The sequence below is a fragment of the Xyrauchen texanus genome, chromosome 44, assembly GCF_025860055.1.
Source record: "Xyrauchen texanus isolate HMW12.3.18 chromosome 44, RBS_HiC_50CHRs, whole genome shotgun sequence".
Taxonomy (NCBI): domain Eukaryota; kingdom Metazoa; phylum Chordata; class Actinopteri; order Cypriniformes; family Catostomidae; genus Xyrauchen; species Xyrauchen texanus.
Genome location: NC_068319.1, coordinates 27,993,902 through 28,002,805, shown reverse-complemented (window position 1 = coordinate 28,002,805; position 8,904 = coordinate 27,993,902). Strand labels below are relative to the sequence as shown.

General features: G+C 39.8%; 1 protein-coding gene across 1 annotated transcript in view; it reads left to right on the top strand.

Moving 5' to 3' along the window:
* Positions 1 to 4,761: 4,761 nt before the first annotated feature.
* The window catches only part of LOC127636826 (CDC42 small effector protein 2-like), a 47,143-nt gene continuing 43,000 nt past the window's right edge, over positions 4,762 to 8,904 (top strand). Inside the window, exon 1 of the mRNA XM_052117578.1 lies at positions 4,762 to 4,969. The gene's annotated coding sequence lies outside the window, so the exon portion shown is untranslated. The remainder of the gene's footprint in view (positions 4,970 to 8,904) is intronic.

The window sequence follows — 8,904 nt, the reverse complement described above, 5'->3', positions numbered from 1 at the left end:
TCTATCAGTCAGTGGATCACCAGCATTCTGACTGACAGGCAGCAGCTTGTGAGACAGGGGAAATTCACTTCCAGCACCTGTACAATCAGCACTGGTGCCCTCCAGGGATGTGTGCTCTCCCCACTACTCTTCTCCCTCTACACTAATGACTGCACCACCAAGGACCCCTCTGTCAAGCTCCTGAAGTTTGCAGATGATACCACTGTCATAGGCCTCATCCAAGATGATGATGAGTCTGCATACAGAAAGGAGTTTGAACGGCTGGCTCACTGGTGCAGTCAAAGTAACCTAGAGCTGAACACACTCAAAACGGTGGAGATGATTGTGGACTTTAGGAGGAACACCCCAACGCTGATCCCCCTCACCATTCTAAACAGCACTGTGGCAGCAGAGTCATTTTGGTTCCTGGGCACTACCATCTCACAGGACCTGAAATGGGAGACCCACATTGACTGTGAAAAAGGCCCATCAGAGGATGTACTTCCTTCGCCACTTGAGGAAATTCAACCTGCCACAGGCGCTGTTGGTACAGTTCTACTCAGCAATCCTTGAGTCTGTCCTCTGCACTTCAATAACTGTCTGGTTTGGTGCAGCTACGAAATCAGACATCAGAAGACTACAAAGGACAGTTCAGACTGCTGAGCGGATTATTGGTTTCCATGAATGAAGGTGTGTTTGATAAAAACCAGCTGTATGTTTGTTAATGGGGCTGATCACAATGATGCAGTTATTATGGGTCACGGTTACAAATAGCACCACCGACTGGAAGTAGGAATTGGCACATTTAACAGACTTTGAAATGGCCCTCTTGTGTTTACATGAATTGCTTAAAAATTATTTAGAATAATGTCAAGACAGCTGATATCTTAAATACTGTTGCCATGGCAACACATTCATTGTTATTTTTCCTTCCTATATTTGGGTCTTTTTAAAGGCACTTGGCATTCTTAAAATGTCATAAAATTTTGCACACACATCAGAGTCGTTGGCTATTAGGACTGGGCAAATGTTCACACATGGGGCTCTGTCGCACCCCCTTTAATATGGGCATATAACTCTGTATCTCTGTAGCACCCCCATTTTCACTTAAAGTCACCAAACTTGGTACATATATTGTTATCATCAAGCAGAACAACTTTCATACTTGCAGTCATTAGCTCGCCCAACAGCAAGTCGGCGGTTAATTGCAAACAGATTTTTGATATTTTGAAAATTGTCGCCATGGCGAAACAAACTATTGGGAAACAGGAAGTGTCAAAATTGAGATGCAAGTTTAGTCTTAGGGGCTAATCACATGGATGTGACTATTTTGGGTCACAGTCATAGCACCACCACCTAGCAGCAGGAAGCGTGGCTCTTACAACAGACTTTAAAAAAGTCCTCTTACATTTACCTAAATTGCTTTAAAATTGTTATGAATAATGTAAAATACCAAATGCATGTGTCGACCGTGCATTGTTTTCCGAAAGCCTATTGTTATTTTGGGATGTTCTGTTTTCTCCATGTGTTTCTCTATACCTGCTTGTTTCTTTTCCATCTCATATCATGGCCCTGCCACCTTGTTTTTCTGATTTTCTGTTAACTTGCTTTACCTGCCCCTCTCGTTTGCCTGCCTGATATCTGCCTTTTTATATTTCCCTTGTGTGCTCTTCTGTGCTGGATTCTTCTTCTTGTTTCAGTCTGTTTTATTTCTAGTGTTTGGCCCTTGTTGGTTTTGCAGTTTTGCCCTCTCATGGGTAACTTTTGTTGATATTTTCTTTAATAAAGTATTTTTGAAGAGCTGACTGTCTGCAATTGGGTTCTTCCTGACACAAACCAGTCAAAAGTTTGGAAGTTTGGACGTTATTCACTATCTCCAAATCCAGAAAATAAATAATGTAAAAATGAACATTAACCAAGATAAGTGCTGAAAAAGTACTGTTCTTTGTGAGTTTATGTTAACTAATGTAATTAATTAATGTTAACCGATACTACATTATTGTTAAGTGTTACTTTTAGTGGGTTTATATTTTTTGAAACTTATTCTGAAATTATGGATCAAAAGCTTAAAGGTGTGCGTAATAATTTTTTCCAAATTATAAAGGTTTAACTCCTAAAGACATGAATTGTAATTTTGCAATATATGTAGGAAATGATGAGCACTCACATTAAAATGGAACCTTATAAAACTGTTTTATTTTACATGGAACGTGTCCACACATGGGGGCTGCCTTGTGAGAATCACATGCCTTGTGAGAATCACATGACCAGCCTAAGACTACAAGCTTAATATCAGTAACCGTCCTGTTATTTGGCACTTTCACTCATTGATTAAAGTAATCATGGCTGACTGTGATCACTACATTTCTACAATGTCATCTGAAACTGAAAACTATTGATTTTAAATTATGCTGCATCCAAGCCACTAGGTGTCAGAGTACAAGATGACACAAAGACAAATGTTACTGAGTGCACCTTTAAACATTTGTTTAAAATGTTATGCTAAAACCATTTAAAATTGATTTTTAATGTATATTCCCAAAACATTCATTGAAGTTCTGTGTGGGGTCTGAGAGACCCCAAGGCAGATTTAATATCTCAAAAAACATTCTCAACATTGAGTTGAGAATGAGAACTGAACGTAAGCAACATTTCAACATGATCAAACATGCATTAATTATTATTATTATTATTATTTGCATATGTTTATTGTTTCAACCATGTGAATTTGCTGGTGTCAGATTGATACTGGATTGATGTTGGAAACAACTGATAGTGTGTTAATATAATGACTAGCAGTCACCTTTCTGAAAAGAACATGTATGCTTATTGATACTACAGAGGGTGAAAGCTTCATTAACATGTCTACTAGGTTTTGATTAGGTCAGACTAAAAAAAGAATTAGACTGGGAAATAATCTGTTTAATTTCACCCATTAAAAATAGTAAATTTGAGCGTTCACCTACAGTATAGTTTAAACGAGAAGGACCTTTCTGCAGCCTGCAGAATGAGGAGGTGCTACATATAGGGCAGATCTACATGTGTCGCCCCACCCATAACATAGTCTCATTGGCTCAGTCATCTTTCATAGACATACATGATAGGGGATGTGGTCGTCATTGCTGGTGTGTTATCATTGTTTGAGAGATATTGAATAGTTGAGCTTATCCATTTGATTATGGTGCTTACTTGCATGTGATATTTAATCTTAAATTCCATGGATTTCATCCTATGTTAAAGTGAGGAACAAATCAGGATTTATAAAGGCTGAAATGAGCGAGGAGAGATAATCAATATCATCAGTTCATCAGCCGCTTAGCAGTGGTGGCTCAGTGGTTGAGGCTCAGGGTTACTGACCAGAAGGTTGGGGGTTCAAGCCCCAGCACCACCAAGATGCCACTGTTGGGCCCTTGAGCAAGGCCCTTAACCCTATCTGCTCCAGGGGCCCTGTATCATGGCTGACCCTGCACTCTGACCCCCAGCTTAGCTGGAATATGTGAAATCTAATACATTTCACTGTATATATGCAAAAATATAGGTATGTATAATGTGTGACCAAAATAAAGGTTTCTATTCTAATTGATGGCATAAATTAAAATGACTAAATTCCTAAAATTCGGAGTAATCAATAAATCGAGTAGATGCACATGGTGTGCTGTGGCAGGGTGGAGGGTGGGGCTGGGTCGTGATCATACACACCTGGTCCCTTATCAGGCTAATTAAGCATTGGAGAGGGATAAAGGCTAATGGCAGACGGTGGTGTGACGAGAGTGATAGTTCACGGACATGTCCGTCATGTGTGTGGTTGTGTCCTTGTTTTAAGTTTCTCATTAAAATATTATTTATATCGTCAAGCCGGTTCTCGCCTCCTCCTTTCCATTGATCACTTTACACATGTATAAACAAACTTGGTCAAAGAAAGAATCTATTATTAATCATGCAAAATAATCACTCATGATGATGAGCTGTTGGGCAGAAATCGGGAGACTAACATTGCGATTGGTAGCTGACCCACTCTACCACCTGAGCCACAGCTGATGATCTTTGCCATAGTAGGATTAGTTATTTTGCCCTCAACTTCCAACACTGATGAAACAACAACAGGCTGTTCACTCAGACTCCTACTACATCTGTTTGCAGATTGCATATCACTAAACGAGCCACAGCACTATAATAATCATTATCGGTCTCCACTATTTTAAAACGCATCTACTATCATGTAAGTACACCAACTTATTCCGTAAGCACACTGTAAGTAGACATTATTCATGCTAGCGCCATCTTTGATTTTTAATGGGAATGACAACGAGACTATGAGGGACAGACCATCTCTTCAATGGCACGAACGGCATAAAGCTGTGTAAAGCTCCTTGATCACATCTGAGTTTCCACAAATCATATTGTCAGGAGTTCATTGTATACTGTGTTCTTGTACATATATTTTATCAATGTTTTGTTCCTGGAATGATCCAAAAACTCTTTAAACTATGGTACAGCCCATTGAAGAGACTGTGTCTATCCCTCACAGCCTCGTTGTCATTCCCATTAAAAATCAAAGATGGCGCTAGCGTGAATAAGGCCAATTAGAGTAAGCTATGGGTGAGGCAACACGTGTGGCCACGCCCCCAAAGTGATGCCCGCCCCGTTCTGCAAGCTGCAGCCAAGGATACTTCGCTTTAACAGTAAATTAATGTTAGTTTTATTTTTGTAAACTGACCCACAGGCGGCGCTGTTTCGATTTTTTTTTGTCCACTAAACGCAGTGGGAGTGTTTCGTCTCAGCCGAGTGTTCTTCTCTAACACTGCCCCTTTACAAACGGAAAAAGACACAAAGAAGAAGATCATTTATGCTCACTGCATGTCAGTGCTGGATGCATATTGGTCTTCGTTGTGTGTGTGTTGGTGGAGCTCATCGGATCTCGAGCGCAGGTGGAGGATCATTTACCGCATTGTTCAGCTGAGCCGCGGAGTTCAGCATCAGCATCACATCGGTAAGACAACTGTTCATACAAATGATGCATATGAACATTTCACATGAATGCACTTCATATCTGAAACATCTCAATAGACCTTTATTTATTTATAAGCACCTGGGATGAAATCGCTTTATTCTGAACATGGGTTTTAATCCCATTTTTTTATTAAGAATAATGGTAACCGGTTTACAATTTGCAACACATTCTCTATAACCCTTGAAGAATTGGTGTTTTTGTCGTAAACACGTCATCTTGTGTTAATAATGATAACGTTTAACGTTGCTTGAATCACTCTGCAAGATGTGTAGTCAATACATGTACTATGCTGCCTATAGCACAGGGGTAAGTATCCCTGGAACATTGTGATCTACACACTGTAAATTGTGCTACAAGCCGCAGCCTGGAAAAAAAATGCTGTACAAACTGTTGAATACAAATGGGTGTATGGAAGCAGTTTAGAGGGTTGTTTTTTTCACTCACCTTTTTAGTAAAATCCGATGACGTATCTAATTGTTATTTTAACGTGGCAAATGTGAATTGAGTCGTCTAAAGTGTAAGTTGTCTAATTAAGGTGTTTAAAAATAGTGGAATTTCTTTTTTTCTTGATGACCAGTTACAGGACATGCACTCATACAGTCAATCATTTTAACCATGGATACATTATAGACTGATCACACTTAATTCTACAACTGGAGGTAGAAATATCTTTAGTTAAAACCGGTCTGTGCTTACCGAAATTCGAATCAGTGCCCCCAGTGGCCGAAGCTGGAAGTGTTGTTGCACGTGTGAGTCAAGAGTATCTGGCTGCATCCGAAAACTAGAAAATGCAGCCTACAGAGGCTGTAGGTTGAAAATAATGTGCTTATCTAACTCTTCTGAGACAGTTTCCTTAAAGGAATAGTTCACCCAAAAATGAAAATTCTCTCATTATTCACTTACCCTGGTGCCATCCCAGAAGTGTATGACTGTCTTTCTTCAGCAGGGGGCACAAATGAAGAATATAGAGCTCTGTCAGGTCCTTATAATGCAAGTACACGGGTGCCAGCACTTCGACAGCCCAAAAGTCACATTTAGGCAGCAAAAAAGTAATCCATGCAACTCCAGTTGATCAATGAATGTCTTTTGAAGTGAATCAATAGGTTTATGTAATAACAAGTAGATAATTAAAACATTTTTAACTTTAAATCATCACTTCCATCCAGGGCTCTGATGCTGTTTGAAATGGTCGAACTCTTGCGTGATATTCGTTCTACTATTTTAAATAAGCGGCTCTTCTGAATTCTCATGTGAACTCGCCGACATGCTTACGTCACATTTGACAGAAGCTTGATGCGTCAGCTGCTGGCAGGAATTTAATTATCGATTTATTTTTTTACACAAACTTGATTTGCTTCACAAGACATTCATTGATCAGCTGGAGTCGCATGGATTACTTTTATGCTGCCTAAATGTGACTTTTGAGTCGTCGAAGGGCTGGCACCCGTGTACATTCATTAAAAGGAACTTACAGAGCTCTATCTTCTTTTAAAAATCTTCATTTGAGTTCTGCTGAAGAAAAACAGTCATACACATCTGGGATGGCATCAGGGTAAGTGAATAATTAGAGAATTTCCATTTTGGGTGAACTATTCCTTTAAGAGTTCCGTTCATTCAAAAATGCTGTCAGTTAAGGCATTAACTGATGAGACAGCAAGTCAGCTGCCTATGTATTCGGATACCACGCAAGACGACAAGGAACACCCACTACACAACACGCCCACTCAAGTAACGCCCCCCTTGGATCTTAAATCGATTTTTTTGGCTAAAATATATTTTTAAATCCTATGCAATCACTGTATGATTGGCGTGATTTATTTCCCCAAACCACCTGAGCGCAAACTAAGCCATGTCATGACTAAATCCTCAGGAACATTTTCATTAGTCATCTCAATCACACATTCAACTGTGAATAGTTCAGATTCCAGAAAGATCGTGAATGGATCCGATGCCGACCAACAGTAAGGTAGTTTTCAAAAAGGGCGTGGTTTGGGGGAAAAAATCAGGCGTATTATTGATGTTGTTTTAACTTTGTAAATATAACAAAGAATAACGTTTAAAATATTTGTCACATATATTATTTAATCCAAAAATATAAATGGTGATATAAAACATTCTCTAGTCTGTTTTCTCCAGTTCGCTCACAAGCTTACCGGTTAGCATATTAGCTTAGCATATGCTAGATTCTTCTCCTCTTCATTTTCAATAATTATATAGGTAAGAATATGTCTGTATTTATGATGGCTTTGTGTTGTACTTTCTTTTAATCGTCTAATTTGTCAAATCTAACACAACAGTTTGCCGGCTTTCTGCCATTACTTACTGCGCATGCACTGAAATATTTGTAAACATTGGGATTGGTCAATGTGACATCCAACTGTTGCAAGACTTTAGCATTTCACCTGTTATTTGAAGGGGGTGTAATGTGTAGTAGGCGCGTCTTCTGTTGTAATGCAGGATGCAGACGGTCCCTTCTCGTGTGAGTTCCAGTTAAGGCGAAATGTTCAGAGTGGTGCCAAAAGCATATTTTTTTAGATGTCAATTGTGTAATACAGACAACAGGAATGCATATTTCTGGGTATGCATTGGGAATTTGGCATGCACAATTCCCAATGCGCTCTAAGTCCTCATGGTGGTGTAGTGACTCAACTCAATCAGGGGGGTGGAGGACGAATCTCAGTTGCCTCCATGTCTGAGACCGTCAATCTGCGCATTTTATCACGTGGCTTGTTGAGTGTGTTACCACGGAAACATAGCATGTGGCAGGCTCATGCTATTCTCTGCGGCATCCATGCACAACTCACCACATGCCCCACCGAGAGCGAGAACTACTTAATAGCGACTATGAGGAGGTTAACCCCGTGACTCTACCCACCCTAGGAACCGGGCCAATTGGTTGCTAAGGAAATATGACTGGAGTCACTCAACAAGCATTGGATTCGAACTTGCGACTACAGGTGCGGTAGTCAGCGTCTTTACTTTCTGAGCTACCCAGGCCCCCCAGAATGCATATTTCTTTAACCAGGCTCCCAAACCCCAACTCTAAACCTAACCATCAGTGAAGACAAATTTTGATTTTAGAGCTAAAATATAACCACTGGATTGGGCTTATCACTTTTTATGAGAATGTGATTACTTCCTGGTTTCCATGGGCAATATGCTATCAGTAGTGCCAGAGGGAAAGGGTATTCTAAAGTATTTGAGTCATAATACCTGTGTAAAGTTGCAGTATGTAAGCATACTCAGATTCTAGTATGTATCCAAACTCAGATTCCAGAATGTATGCATACTCAGTGGGATAGGGACAGGAGCAGTCACAAGGAGAGTCACACCAGAGAGAAGGAATGGCATCAGAGGTAGCAATCATAAAAACAAGGTTACCGAAAAAAAGGTCTAAAAACTAGGCCTGTTTTAGTTACTAACAGCATTACTCCCCTCCCTAAACAATGGAGTCTGGAGTATATTGTGCTCAAGCAGCGCTAGCAACCTTGTCCATGTGCTCCCAAACACTCATCGTCCATCTTGCCTTCCCTCTAGTGGTGGGTGGTTTAAAAATCAAACTTTTCCTACTTTTTCCAGGTGTAACATACCATTATTTTAAAATGAACCCTCCCCATTCTTGTACAAAATGTCACCTTAAATAAGAATTAGAGATAAAACGAGAGTTAAAACACCCATAGATACAGTAAGATACAATAAATAGGATGGATACAAATATTTGCACAACAAAAACCCAATAAATATTGAAAATGGGTGAGTAAAACAAGAAACATGTCCTATAGACACAGTAAAAACCTGTGATTGAGACTGACTCACATTCAGGTTGCAGCATCCTACTGTATATCTGCACACTCAGGCAGTGGTCTATGCTGTTGATATTGTGCCAAATTTGGGCCTGCTTCAGATTTAGCTGT